The 16092-nt window shown below is 44.3% G+C and overlaps 1 pseudogene; it reads right to left on the bottom strand.

The window, feature by feature from the left end:
- Positions 1–8370: 8370 nt before the first annotated feature.
- On the bottom strand, positions 8371–15694 carry LOC119327772 (annotated as a pseudogene).
- Between the last annotated feature and the right edge of the window lie 398 nt (positions 15695–16092).

Genomic DNA, 16092 nt, shown 5'->3' with positions numbered 1-16092 from the left:
ACTTCGGGTCTCTCCAAGGCATGGTGGGGGGAGGCGATATTGACTACATGTCATGTCCTAAACCGAGTTCCCACAAAGAACAAAGAGATAACTCCATTCGAGGAATGGAAGAAGAAAAGGTTAAAACTCTCTTATCTACGAACATGGGGTTGTTTGGCGAAAGTCAATGTTCCAATCCCAAAGAAGCGAAAACTTGGGCCAAAGACTGTGGATTGTGTTTTCCTGGGATATGCTTTTCATAGCATTGGCTACAGATTCTTGGTTGTAAAATCTGAGGTACCTGACATACATGTCGGTACGATCATGGAGTCGAATGATGCGACTTTCTTTGAAGATATCTTTCCCATGAAGGATATGGCTACCTCATCTAATCAGGAGATGCCTAGTTCATCGAATCAGGAACCAGTTACAATTACCGAACCTGCCATTTTGATGGAACACTTTGAAAGTCCTGTGGAGGAGAACAATGAAGTTTCTACTAGGAGCAAGAGACAGAGGACTGCAAAGTCTTTTGATGATGATTTTCTTGTGTATCTCATAGATGACACTCCCAGTTCTATTTCAGAGGCCTATGCATCTGAAGATGCTGACTACTGGAAGGAAGCGATTCATAGCGAGATGGGTTCCATCTTGGCGAATGAAACCTGGGAGATAACTGATCGTCCTTATGGGTGCAAACCTATAGGATGCAAATGGGTATTCAAGAAGAAGCTTAGGCCTGATGGTACTATTGAAAAGTACAAGGCTCGACTCGTGGCTAAGGGTTATACCCAAAAGGAAGGTGAAGACTTCTTTGATACTTACTCACCTGTGGCTCGACTGACTACTATTCGAGTTCTACTTTCACTAGCTGCCTCGCATGGTCTTCTCGTTCATCAAATGGATGTTAAGACTGCTTTCCTAAATGGAGAGTTGGACGAGGAAATTTATATGGAACAACCAGATGGGTTTGTACTAGATGGTCAGGAAGGGAAAGTGTGCAAGTTGCTGAAGTCTTTGTACGGACTTAAGCAAGCACCCAAACAGTGGCATGAGAAGTTTGAAAGAACTTTAACAGCTGCAGGCTTTGTTGTGAACGAAGCTGACAAATGTGTGTACGATCACCATGGTGGGGGCGAGGGAGTTATCATGTGCTTGTATGTTGATGACATACTGATTTTCGGAACAAATCTGAATGTTATTAAGGAGGTCAAGGATTTCCTATCTCGTTGTTTTGAGATGAAGGATTTAGGAGTGGTTGATGTCATTCTGAACATCAAGCTGTTGAGAGATGATGATGGTGGGATTACTTTGCTTCAATTTCACTATGTGGAAAAGATCTTGAGTCGCTTTGGCTATAGTGACTGCAAGCCCTCTCCAACACCATATGATGCGAGTGTGTTACTTCGAAAGAATCGAAGAATTGTCAGAGATCAATTGAAATATTCTCAGATTATTGGCTCGCTTATGTACTTAGCAAGTGCTACAAGACCCGACATCTCTTTTGTTGTTAGCAAACTGAGTCGGTTTGTCTCAAAACCAGGAGATGTGCATTGGAAAGCTCTAGAGAGAGTTTTGCGTTATTTGAAAGGCACTGCAAATTATGGAATTCACTACACCGGGCATCCAAAGGTGCTTGAAGGGTGTAGTGACTCGAACTGGATCTCAGATGCTGATGAGATAAAGGTCATGAGCGGTTATGTATTCACTCATGGAAGTGGCGCTGTTTCTTGGAAGTCTTGCAAGCAGACCATCTTAACGAGGTCAACAATGGAAGCAGAACTCACAGCACTAGATACAGCTACGGTTGAAGCAGATTGGCTTCGCCGACTCTTGATTGACTTGCCGGTTGTTGAGAAACCTGTACCGGGTGTCCTTATGAACTGGGATAATCAAACTGTGATCACGAAAGTGAGCAGCTCAAAGGATAACATGAAGTCATCAAGACACGCTCAGAGAAGGTTAAAGTCTGTCAGGAAAATGAAAAACTCCGGAGTTATTGCGTTGGATTATATCCAAACGTCTAAAAATCTGGCAGATCCTTTTACTAAGGGTCTATCATGTAATGTGATAGATAATGCATCGAGGGAGATGGGTATGAGACCCACAATATGAGTTGTTCACGGTGGTAACCTATTCTTTGTGATCGGAGATCCCGTGAATTAGATGTGGAAGACAAGCTGTTGGTCAACTGAGAGGAGAGTATCCTTACTATTCACAATACCACTCCATGAAGATGCAATACTCTCCTAATCTGCATGGCAGGTTGATGTATATCTTAATATGTTCTAAGTGGCTTATTTAAGCAGAGATGTTATCCTGCAGAACATCTTTTTAAGAACACACCTATATGAGTCTGATTGTCAAACGTCGCAATCTATGAGAGTAGGATTCTCTCTAGTAAACTCATGAAAGGTCACGGAGTATGACGCATAACCTCCACCCGCGGGGAAGGCCCACGGTAGCCAAGTATCGGTCAAGGCTTTATGTGAAGTTAGATTCGCAGAAAACTTGCAGTTCAAGGCCCAGTCCACTGTTCAAGTTGCTTACTAGTGTAGCATAGAGTTTTAGGTGGAAATTCAACTTAACAGTCTCCACTGCAACACCGGTATATAAAACAGTGTTTTGGAATCAAAGGCAAATTTTTGTGTGCCTCTGGGATCTGGTAGGGGATTGCTGGAATTTAGTCTATTTTGGGCAGCCCAATAACTATTTCAGAAATTCCTAATAAATCCTAGAGGCCCACTTAGCCCATTTGTGCAAGGCAAGGGATACTACTAAAGTTTAGTCCCACATTGCTAGTTGAGTGGGAGTTGGACCTCCTTATAAGGGAGGTTCTTTTCTCACTTGTACGAGCATGAGAACAAGAGGGATATCCACGCGCGCTCCTCCTCCGCCGCCCGCCTTGCCACGCCACGCCACGCCACGCCACGCCCCGGCGCAGCCTCTCGCCTCCTTCTCTTGCGCCTATAAAAGGGAGGTCGCTCCTCTCAGAGAGACGCACCAGAACTTCTTCTTCCTCTCGCCACCGGTTCTATTCCCTGAGCTACCGCTGTCTTCCTCATCCCGGCTTGCGGCGTGCACCGCGAGTCGGGACAGTAGGCCTCCGAAACCGCACGTCTTTGAGTCCTGTACGGGAGAAGGGTGATAAGGTTTTTGGGGAGCGCTCCGCGCGACTACTGAATTCTTCATCACGGACTCCGACGACTACTTCCCCGACGACGACTTCTTCCCCGACGTCGACGACCTCATCGACGACATGGCTGGAGAGGACGTCGACCCCAAGTCCAGTGCTTCTGCTGCTGTCCCGTACGTGTTTATGCTCTTTCTGTTAGACGTCCTGCCACAGTTCTTTGCTCTAGTTTCTGCCCTATATGTGTTAGGTTCTATTTCATATATGCAACTTGCTATACTGTCTGCTCTAGATGTGTTTAGTTACAGTTCATATGTGAAGTTGCTGTTTACCTTCTTTTTATCAAATCGCATGATTTGCTTTATCACTGTTATATTACTCATATTTTATCTAGTATTTCTGTTAATAAAATCATTTGATAAATTGCTCATATTTCCAATAGTTCTTGCTGCTCATGCTGTCATACAACCTTCATGCTGAGCCAACTCTTTCAGAAGAGGAACGAAACCTGTGATTGCTTCACGTACGTGATTCTTCTTCTATCCAAGGCGTATTGTGCTTGTTTCCTTTCAAGGTCTACGTGCAACGGACTGCACCACCTGTTCCGACTCCTAGCCACATTCGGATTCGGCCAGGCTCACCGAACCGTGCGCTACCAGAAGAAGCAGGACGCACGCACCCATCAATGGAAGCAGATGCTCCTAGATGCCTTCTGTGTTTCTCTCATCCTCACAAACGAGCAAACTCACGCACACGTATTGCTACGTATTGTACTACTAGGTCAGACATGGCGCGCGCGACGAAGCTCGTGCGGCTGACGGCCTGGCTCACCGTGGCAGTCGTACTGATGTCCCTGTGCATCCCCATCGGCGACGCCGACACGAGGGCCGTCCCGAGCCAGAGCCACCACCGTCTACGTCGCCCACGGTTCCACTACGAGTCGGACTACCTGTACATCGCTGACGCTTACATGAGGCCGATACGGGTCGGGCCCAACGGCTACCTCTACATACGGCGACACTGCTCGCCGTGGCAGCTCACGGTCTGCCCCTTCGCATCGCGGATGGAGCTGTCGTTGATCAGGGGATAGGCATTGTCTACGTATTTCGTCACGGTTCACACCGCCGGTTGAAGCATCGACGAAACGTTCTAGTACGAAGAGCAAGTTATAGCTTTTTTTTTAGAAAAAGAGGATGACCCCGGCCTCTGCATCTGGGAGATGCATACAGCCACTTTATTGATTATACTCGAGGACCTTACAAAGTATTACAACAATGTGCCTGAATCCACCATCTTGGCAACATATGCCGCTACTCCTATCCAAAATGATGAAGGGGTGCTAGCTGGGCCGCTACCCAAACCACTCACCTAAGCCTAACATCAAAAGCCGGAAGCCGAAACTCATTCGGAAGCCCCAGCCGAGCCACATACCGGGTCTGGAGCACAATCCGGTCAGACGCACTCGTGTGTCGTCACCGCCATCTTCCACAGGTCCGTCTTCAGATCATATTGAGGCTTCTATCTTGTCTGGCCACTCCGCCATCGACGTCATCATGATGCCAGACAGCAACCTCCTCCTGCGCGAGTCCGGACGCCGAGCCTCCACAGCGCCATGTCGCCGATATCCGCCGCCATCAATGCATGAGATGAAGCACCGCTCCACCATCCCCCCAGCCAGCACTTACTCCAAAACGATGCCCCCAGGAGGGAAAGCGATAAAACGCCATCATCGTCCGATCCGAAAGACTCAGATCTAGGGTTTCCCCCGGAGCATGCCGAGCCTGATGACGCAGACTGCAACGACGATGCCTCGACAAGGGAACGACATCCAAGACGCCGCCATCGTCCGCCATGACCATAGTCGGCGCGATTTTCATCGGCAGTTGCTCCACCAGACGTGCGCCGCCGACGTTGCTGGTCCCTTCAACCGGAGTAAACTCCAAAACAATGCCCTAAAGAGGGACTACGATGCAAAAGCGCCGCCATTGCTCGATCCCAAGGAGATCTAAGGTTTCCCCCGGAGTTGCCCGCGCTGTCAAGGACCAGACAAGGATAAAATCCCGGGGATCTGCCCAGCTGCCGATGAGTCGCACCCACCACCGTGCCGACGGCAGACCAGCGATCAAGGCCCACGCATGGGCACAGATCCGGCCGCGCCGCCGCGAACCGATCCGGTCACGCCGCCGCCGTCCCTGGCGGCCGTGACGCACCAGATCGCGAGGCCTCCTGCCTCGGGGAAGCGAAGTCGCCGAGGCGCCGCCACCACCCGCCGTGGCGTCCGGCCCGCCCGCCACGCTTCGGCACGGGGGTGCCGGCCCGCGCTAGCCCCACCCGAGCGAGAGGGCCCGAGTCCCCGCCGCCGGCGGCGACGGCAAGGCTTCGCCTGGCCGCGCCCTTGGACGGCGGCGAGGGAGGAGGAGAAGGAGTGGGGGAGGTCCGGCCGACGGGATCTGGTGGCCTCCCGGTCGCCCACGCGGGGGGCGGCTCGGGAGGGGGACCGGAATCGATTTTTTATATTATTTTTTTTAAACGGAGGCAAAAGCTTTGCCTCGTCTCATTAATTAAGAAGAGTTTCGAAATACATGAACGGCCTCCATTCGATAGCCTACTCTCGCGGCATAAGAGAGCTCAAATGCTTGGCCCCCGCCAACCCTTAAAGCCTGGCTTCGGCCTTAATTATAGATGTGATTACATATGGCATGGAGGACACATTCCTAAACACTCTCGCATTCCGCTTGTTCCAAATTTTCCATGAAACCAACATGACGACAGATGCGAGGCCCTTTCTCACATTGGCATTGACGCCCACCATGTGGTGCCACCAGTCCTTAAAGTTGTCGAAGCTACTCAGTCAGCGATGAATAGCCTACTCCATGCTATTCATTGTTGATCTTTTTTTAATAAACTTGACCTTCTATTATATTCATATAAAATGTTTGGCCAAGCAAAAAAAGTCCATTTTATTGTTGATGAAAAACAAACAAAAGCAACACTATATATGAGTTACTATTCACACTTTTTGTCCTTGAATTTGTTTCCCTGTAGTCGACGTAAATTTTTTCCTTCGTGAAACTTTTTGTACGAGTACAACAGAAGGTAAATTTTATTTCATAAAATGTTTCAGAGTTTTTTGACTTTTTATTGAAATTTTAATGTTTTCCCCATATCAGATGTATATACACCCGAGAGCCAAAAGAAGGAAAATTCCAAAACTTTTTATGAAATAAATTTGACCAGTTGTTGTATTCGTATAAGATGTTTGGCCAGAGAAAAAATTCCATGGTATTGTTGGTTAAAATACAAAAATCAACACTATATACAACTTACCATTCACACTTCTTGTCCTTGAGATTTTGTTTTTTCACTGAAGTGATGGATTTTTTTTCATTCGTGAAACTTTTTATACGAGTACAACAGAAGGTCAAGTTTATTTAAAAAAAGTTTCAGATTTTTCAGATTTTTTATAATATTTGTATTCTTTTTCCCATATCAAGTGTATGTACACCCAACAACCAAAGGGTATTTCCTGTAAAACTAGAAAATCCCCTTTGGCTCTCGGGTGTATGTACAGCTGATATAGGAAAATTTCAAGAAAAGTAAAAAAATGTGAAACATTTTTTAAAATAAACTTGACCTTCTGTTGTACTCATATAAAAAGTTTCACGAAGGAAAAACTTCATGCCGACTTCAGGGCTAAAAAAAATCTCAAGGAAAAAGTGCCAATAGCAACTTGTATGTAGTGTTGTTGTTTCTTTCACCAACAATACCATGTAATTTATTTCCTAGGATAAACTTTTTATACGAATACAACTGAAGGTCAAGTTTATTACAAAAAAGTTTTGGAATTTTTTGACTTTTTCTCAATCACTATTTTTTTCATATCGGGTGTTTAGACACCGAGGAGGTAAACGTGCTTGTCCGTATGACAGGACAAGCACATTTGGTTCGTGGGTGTATATACATCCTATATGAAAAAAAAGTAATTACAAAAAAGTCAAAAAATGAAACTTTTTTTAACTAACGATGACTCTCTGTTGTATTTGTATAAAAAGTTTGGTCTAAGAAAAATATTCATGATACTATAAAATACAAAATCAACATTATATACAAGTTATTATTCACACTTTTTGTCCTAGTGATTTTGATCTTTTTGTCCTGAAGTCAACGCGCATTTTTTTTCCTTCATGAAACTTTTTATACGAGTACAACAAAAGGTGTAGATTATTGAAAACAAGTTTATGATTTTTTGGCTTAAAAAAATATTTTTTTTTCATATCTGGTGTATATACACCCATGATTCAAAGGGTATCTCCCGACTAGCCTTTTTTTGTTTCAACCCTCCTTTCGGTTAGTGCACAATTAGATGTACTACCTCCTCCAGAATTAGCTGTCACTAAAATGAGTGATTCTACAACCGTCGCTGAAATGAGTGAATCTACAAAATGTGTCTAGATACACTCATTTCAATGACAGCTAACTCTAGATGGATGGAATAGTAATTAATCCTATGACGGTCTTGGAGTTCACCATTTGGTTAGAGCAAAAAGTAGATCTATCTAGTGGTATGTCATATCAAATGATGCATCATGTGAACCATTTATCAATCCGCATACGCTACAAAGAGAAGAAAAGACAATAAAATAAACACATTGCTCTGTGAATCGACTGGTTTTGCTAACCTTAATATTTAGTCAAGTCCTAAATAATGAACATGCCATATACTTTATCTGTCACGGATTGATAATGAAAATGCAACCTTCAGATTGACAACAGAGAAGTAATGTACACTGATGTGAGTGTCAGGCATAGTTTTTCCCGGCTGCGGCAACGCACGGTTTTCCTTCTAGTATGTGGCTATGTGCTCTGTTTTGGATGCCATCCAAAAGTATGAAAGGCTTGTTAAGAGATCTCATGGACAAAGATATAACAAAAGGGTTACGAATGGATTGGTAATATTAGTTCAAATAAAGTAAATCAGCCTGTCATAGCGAGACACATTAGATGTATGCATGCATATTCGACACCGACTGTTTCTACTCTTGAGTGGAGTTTCCGAGCATGAACTTTGTGAACTATGAAGCTTTATCCAAAAAAGGAATCTTTGTGAAGAGGAGCTCATACTCTTTTCATGAAAATTCCATAAGAACTGATGGTTGATGTTTCAAAATTTCCGTACAAAATCATGCACGTATAAATCATATAATTCTGCAAAATTCTAACTTCAAATGAGTGAGAATTAAGATATTCTAGCTCCAAAACTACGACTGCATTTCCCCTAGTAGCAGACTGCTTGTGTCGAAGCGCTGGAACTACCAGTCCGCCGTGCGGTTGCTGTCGAAGTCAGTGAAGTTGTCGCCCACGCCCATGGCCATGGGGTACCCGTACCCGCCAGATGGTGGTGTGTTGACGTAGTCCCTGCCGGTGACGACCTGAGCAGAGTAATCGGGTGGAAGAGTACCGTCGGCAAGGTCAGGGTAGACCCAAGTGGCATGGCTGCATCGCACAACTTGTCGGTGGCCTACATGGTCAGATCAGTCCAGTCGTAGTCAGCATTGCCAAAGCCAGGCGCGAGCATCTCGCCGCCGCTGGAGTAGTTGTAGTCAGCATTGGGGAAGCCCGGCGCGAGCATCTTGTCGCCGCCGGCCGAGTAGTTGTAGTCAGCATTTGCGAGGCCTAGCGTGAGCATATCGTCAACGCCGGCCGAGTAGTTGTAGTCAGCATTGACGAAGTCCGGCGCGAGCTGTTGGAATTGATCTCAGTGTAACAAACTGGGAGAAATCAGGGAGAGACAAAGTCTCCTTACCTAACGTAAAGATGCACCATGATCGGAGGTGCCAAACCAACGTTTTGGTCCGGTCCCTGTTCCCTAGCGCTTATACATAAAAGGAGGTATATGTCCCATGTATGGATGACGATTACAAACACACAGAACCTCAACTGCCGATCCTAAAGAAGCGCCAAGGGTTCAGAAGACCGTCCACCACTGCCGGCCACCAGGAGGGTAGTGCCGGCGGCATCCAGCACTCTGCACGTCCATCTCCATGCTGCTGCTTCTTCCCCAACAAACTCCACTCCGCTGAAGGCTCACGGCAGCTGCATGGAGCCCCTGATGGTCTCTGAAAAATCATGGTTAGTTCCCAATATTCTACAGAAGAGGTGTTTTAATCTAGAGATCAAGATCCTATTATGTTAATACTAAAGAATTATTTCTAACATTGGTATCATGAGCATGATTGATCTCTGTTTACAACCCTAACTAGACCATGTTAAATCTTAATTATTAATGTCATGGTCTAACTTTTTGTATTAATGATGCTAATTGGTCACGATTAGATTATAACATTTTACTGTTAGCACATTAGGATTATGTGTTAAGATCAAATTATGCAGGCTTAAGATTAATGATTAAAGTATAAGACTCTCTGTTAAGTTGACGATCCATGTTTAGGGTTAATTGCTTCGGTTAAGATTCTAATTGCTATTGGCTAGTGTTAATTCGATGATGATGATCATGTTCAACGGCTAGACTAATTGAGCCATGCTTCCGCATTATGTTGATCTTTCAACTAGCCCTGTTTAAGCAACCAGAAGGGGGGAATTGCAAACTCCAGAAAATCCCCAATTTGAAACCCTAGAACTAGGAATTCCGTAAATCAGCGCCCAAAAAATGATGTAATCGAGAAAAAGAAGAGCTTTTGGGGCACACCTCATGATGCCGCGCCGGTGTACCTTCGGGATCCCGACGCCGGTGACGCCGTCGTCTCCTGGGACGACGCGCTGAAAGAATCGGCCGCCGCTGAGCTGCTAAAGGACGACGCGCCGAGGGTTTAGAGCCGCCAGCGCCGCTATTATGGATGTGCGCGTGTGAGGCCATCGCCGTGCACGTCGCCATCGCCCCCTAAATCGGTGGTGGCCGGTGCATCCCTCCCCACCGTACGAATCATCGGGCGCGCGCAGACGCAGAGGCCTCGTTCGACGGCAAAGCGCGCGGGATTCAATCCGCTGCACGCTTGGCCGGCGAGCGGAGCTCCCGCGCCGCCATGGCTGGCGAGCTCATCGAGCCGCTGCTGTTGTCGCCGCTCTGTGCGAGAGCGAGAAATCCGGGGAGGAGGAGGTCAAATGACCTAGGGTTAGCTCGGGCGGCGATTTTGTTCCGTTCGCGAGCGATGCCGACCGTCCGTTTCGATCAGACGATTCACAAGAAATCGCGGCTCCGAGCAGGCCATCAGGCGCCATATGGGCTGTTTTCACGGCCGGACTGTGGCCCAAGTTGCCTCAGCCGACCAGAAAAGTTTGTTTTATTTTACGTGTAGCTGCTATGCTACTGGGCTTACTTTGGGTAGCCGTGGGTATTTTTGGGCCAATTTTTTGTGGCAGTTTTCTGTATTTTTTGGCAGTGCATTTAAGTTTTTTGTTTTGGCTATCCACTGTATAATAAATTTAAGAGCTGCCAGAAAATGTGTTAAAGATTTTGCTTATGTCATCTTTTAAGCAATTAAGATTTATGTCATTTTATGGAATCCTTCAATGATGATAAGATTTTGTTAATAGAACGTCGTGGGTTGTTATGGGCATTTTATGAAGGTTTAGTGCAGTTGTTAAGTTTATAATTATGCTTATGCACTAATATATTAGAATTTGCCTATAATTATGTTTATAATTTTCTGAATAAAGTTGTGCCAAAGGGAATTTTATTTGGAAATTTAATGTGACATTAGTGTTGATGCCATCTTAATGACACCTTTTATGATGATCATATTTTCGGTGTCATTTCAATGAAGAAATTAATGTGAATCATTCATTGAATTTTCTGAAAATTTTATTTGAAAATTTTCATTGAGTGTGAATTTTACGTTGATGCCATACTTATGGCATTTTTTTTAATGATGTGATCGTCACTAAATGGTCGTGTGGTGTGGTTTTTCCGTACCTCACGGTGCATCTAATAATGTTGAGCTAGTGTGCTCGTTGACAAATACTAAAGTTTATGTTGGTTCATTTCTTTTGTAGAATTAAAACATGCACTATTGAAATAAGCTTAAATGGACCATAATGGTATTGATAAAATTATGGTTGATTATCTAAACAAAGAAATTTTGTTTAAAGAACTTTATGTGATATGCAAAATCCTAGTCATTATATGACTTTTTTTTATGAAATCTATCCAAAGTACGTGTTGCCTTTTATCTGACCGTTATAATTTACCAAATATTATTATTTGGTGAATCCTTGTGTAAGCTTATGTCCAAATTTTATATAATTGTTTTTGGGGAAAATATTATGATATCCTTATGATAATGTTAATGTCATTTTCACTGTGAATGTTAATATCAATGTTTACTCAGTGGCAAAGACATTTATATTTTTGTGTTAACTCTATGCCATTTTCATTTATGTCTTTGAGAAATTTTTATGATAATTTTGACACTTAAGTTCACTATTATTATCAGTGTCAACTTGCGTGACAAAAGGTATCATTGTGTATGATGGCAAACATGGTTTTATGTTGTTTCTTTATGGTAATTTAGCTATTAATTTAGCCAAAGTTCTTGCTCATAATTATGTGCTTTATGACTCTCTAGTCAAAATGGAACCAACAGGAAGTTTTGATTAGAGATCTAAGAAAAATGTTATAATGGCATATGATGATATTCTGACCAACGTTGATTATTTTCATGTGTCATTTATGAATATGGATCGGAATAACAATTAAGCATCTCTTTGATTCATCTCATTGCATGGTTATTCATGCTTGATGTTTTGTTGTGATGCTCATAATGGTGTCTTTTTTTTAGCAATGAACATTAATAATGATGCCAAACTTCCGTTTTGGCATAGATGAACCTTATGTAAATAAATTTTGCACATGGAGGAATCTCCCAGTGTTTTCTTTGCCACTAAGGTTGAAGGATGTTAATCATGATGATAAGGCAGACATTGGGGGAGATCTCAAGATGCATTTGCCATCATGCATATTACTAATGCAAAGGATATTTAAGTCAAAACTATTGGATTTATTCCACTAGCTTTTGGAGATAACTTCATTCTTCATCTTATTGATGATGTTTGTTCATGTTCCAGTTATTGGAGAACCTTAATTTTGTCTCTCGAACAGATGACATGATTTTGTATTAAGTCATCTCCAATTATGTAATGTTAGTCCCATTCTAGGGTGAGACAAGTTATGTTTTCACTGAATGAATCATTTGTAAAGATTAAGTGATATGGTATAACTAAAGATATAAGAGAATTTTAAGAGACCTTATCGAAATTGTGGTTTTCGACCACATTTCGAGGGGGTGAATGGAAGTCTTTTTAATATGAGATATCACGTTCACTTCTCCTACTTATATCATATAAAGCTAAGAAAAATATGTGCGTTAATTCTCTAATTAAGATGGAACCAACGAGAAGTCCTGGTTGGAGAATGTATGAAAAGCACACACTAATTTTGGTTCTCTAATTAAGATGCAACAAGTCTTATTTAGAAGAATGAACGAAAAATCACTCCCTTTATTATGTTAATGTGTAATCCCTTATGAGCATTATGAAGCACACATGAATGCTAAAGTGACAAGGTTGCTGGTGTAATGACCATCATGATGTAACATGTTGATTATATATTTGACCAACGTCATTTATAATTATATGTCACATTTCACTCAAGTGGCAAGTTTGTTAGTATCATGTGGCTCGTGGTTATATTTCATTTATAATAACAGTTCATTAAGTTCTTTTCCATCTTCAGCCCGACGGTGTTGTGGTTTAGAACTAAAATGATTATTATTAAGTTTTTGGGTATGTTTTCCATCTTTTAAATAAAGTGATCATCAGGGAACCTGGAGAGTATGAGCAAGAATCTTAAGGATAACTCCATTAGATCTTTGTTCATATGCATCAGGGAAGGTGAGAAGAATGCATATTGCAACACTTAATGTTGAGACTTCACAATTTCCGTGTGATTGATAATGTGTGCTAATGATCATCTTAGAGGCTTGTCTGATAGTGAGCTCTAATGATGTATGGAACTCAATAGAGTTTCCTCATTAAGTTGTTATGACGCTTGTGTTATGATTATAACATGCTCTTGTGTTGACTAATTAATAGTGTATATATGACTCAACCATCGGGTTTTGTCAAATAGATGAAGTTAACATAAGGTATGTTGCCTCAAGAAATTCAATTGTGAAATAAGACGAGCGTTGGGACAAAGGGGAGTAAGTTCACTAAATGTGAAGTTGGAATATTTTTTGGCGGGCCAAGAAATTTCTATCTTCTATTGACATAAAAGGAACTTGGTGATGCCTTATACTTTATTTGTATCGGGCTTCATCAAGATATAGGTCCAAAAGGAGTATAAGTTCTCTTATGACGACATACTTCGATAGAGTACGGAAGAAAATATTATGTGGTAGTACTCTATCTCACCTGCTGCTAAAGTTAAGGGCAATAAAGGTGGACATTTTAGTGTCCAAAGAACCATTATGAACTGATCAAATAATGTGGTTCCTTATGCTTCAGCTGTTAGAAGCAACATGTGTATTCAAGTATGAACATGCCCTTATTTGTGATCGGGAAAATTGGCAAATATACAAGTAAGTCCAAAAATGAACCACTGGAAAAGCCATCAAAAGTCTTGCAGATATGCAAGACAATAAAGTTTACATGCTCACTGATGAGAAGTCTGATAACCTGGTTATCCTAGGTTATTTAGACATTGTTTCTGCGAGATGTGTGGATATTAAAGTTTCCACGTCATGTTACATCCTCACTCTCGCATATGGAGCTATATCGTGGAAAAGCTTCATAATGACGCTGATGGCATTAGAAATAATGCACTTAATTATGTGGCATGTTAAGAGGCTATTGGGCAGGTTGTATGTCAAGAAATTTATTCCCAAAATTATGGTGGTAGACAGCATTTTGTAACCACATACTGCAATATGAATCGCAGTTTTCTATGCGAGTAACAACAAGTTAAATGGTGTTGCCAAAACCATTGACAATATGTTTAGTGTTGTGAAAGATAGAATCCAGGATCAAGCTATTGAAGTTGAGAGTATGAGTATGTTTGAATGTTTTACGGATCCGTTTATCAAAGGCTTACCACCCAATTGTATGATCATGTTGTTAGCATGGGTTTAGAAAGCCTTTTGATCCTCGAATTTAGGACCGTCAAATGAACCAACTCCCTTTAAGTAAAATGATATCCATTTCGAGATAGAATGGTATACTATAATTATTGAGGTTCAATGAAATTTCATTGGTCACTGCAACATCTTACTTTGGTATATTATTTCTATGATAAGAGTGGGTTTATGATGTTTGTTAACCTTACGATCAAGGGGGAGAATGTTGGAATTGATCTCAGTGTAACAAACTGAGAGAAATCAGGAAGAGACAAAGTCTCCTTACCTAACGTAAAGATGCACCATGATCGGAGGTGCCAAACCAACGTTTTGGTCTGGTCCTGTTCCCTAGCGCTTATACATAAAAGAAGGTATATGTCCCATGTATGGATGACGATTACAAACACACAGAACCTCAACTGCCGATCATAAAGAAGCGCCAAGGGTCCAGAAGACCGTCCACCACTGCCGGCCACCAGGAGGGTAGTGCCGGCGGCATCCAGCACTCTGCACGTCCATCTCCATGCTGCTGCTTCTTTCCCAACAAACTCCACTCCGCTGGAGGCTCACGGCAGCTGCATGGAGCCCCCGATGGTCTCTGAAAAATCATGGTTAGTTCCCAATATTCTACAGAAGAGGTGTTTTAATCTAGAGATCAAGATCCTATTATGTTAATACTAAAGAATTATTTCTAACACGAGCATCTCGTCGACGCCGGCCGAGCAGTTGTTGTCAGCATTGGTGAAGCCTGGTGAGAGCATCTCGTCGCCGCCGCCCGAGTAGTTACCGCCGACGCATTGGAAGCCGCCGCACCCTTGCTGCGTCTGGAAGGGATCGTCCCATGAGAATTGCGAGAGTTGCCCTCGTTGTTCCCAGCGTGGAACGGCACCATCTGCAGCTGCTGGAAGCCGGGGGCGTCCATGTCCACGGGGTTGCCGCCACCGTGCCCCAGCTGCTGCGGCATGAAGGCGTCGTCGGAAGAATCCTCGAGCGAGCCGTGGCCGCCGTCGGCAGGTATGCCCAGCGCCTCCATCCTGTCTCCCGTGGCCCGCAGCGCCGCGTCGATGGTCTCGAGCAGCCCCCGCGCCTCCTCCAGCGTCATGCCGGTGAGCGCGGCGTCCCAGTCCGCGAGCGCGCCGGGGCAGCCGTGCCGCGCCCGGGCGAGCTTGGCCTTCTCCTTGCCCAGCTCCGTCTCCATGTAGCTCCGCTGCGTGTGCCGCGCGCGGGCCTCCGCCGGGACGGCGCGCCGGTACCTCTCGAGCACTCCCTCCTCCGACTCCCACACGAGCGGCGGAGCCCCGGCGCCGGCAGAGCAGACGAGCGCGACCGGGACCGCGCAGAGCGTGGCGAGCTCCGACGCCTTCTTCTGCAGCCCCTTGGTCCTCCTGGCGTGGGTCTCGGCGCGCGCCCGCGCCTTCTCGATGAGCCTCATGGGGACCTTGCGGCGAGCCATCGTGGCTGCAGACCTGCGGTGCTTGTTCTTTGCTTCTTCCTCTGCTCCTCCGATCAGACCCGCTTGGCTTGGCTGGCTGGTTGGAGCTCTCCGGCGAAGCGGCCGGTATATATAGATAGAGTATACGTGACGCAGGCTTCTGTGCGCCGGAGGCGGAGGCGGAGGTGGATTCGTCCGTCTCTCCCGGACGCGGCGGGCGCCATGAGTGCTACCTAGTACCTAGGCAGTAGGCACTAGGCCTGTTAAGCCCCGTAATTTAGCATTAGTCTGGCTTAGCGCCAAACAAATGATGCTGTAGGCTGCAAGCTGCGGTTTAAAACAGTACTTGAGGCCGTGATTAGCCAGAAAAGGCAAGTGATTATAACGTACTCCGGAGATACGTACACGGTATGGTTGTG

The sequence above is a fragment of the Triticum dicoccoides genome, chromosome 7A, assembly GCF_002162155.2.
Source record: "Triticum dicoccoides isolate Atlit2015 ecotype Zavitan chromosome 7A, WEW_v2.0, whole genome shotgun sequence".
In the NCBI taxonomy this organism is placed as follows: Eukaryota; Viridiplantae; Streptophyta; class Magnoliopsida; order Poales; family Poaceae; genus Triticum; species Triticum dicoccoides.
This window is presented reverse-complemented; position numbering and strand designations above follow the sequence as displayed.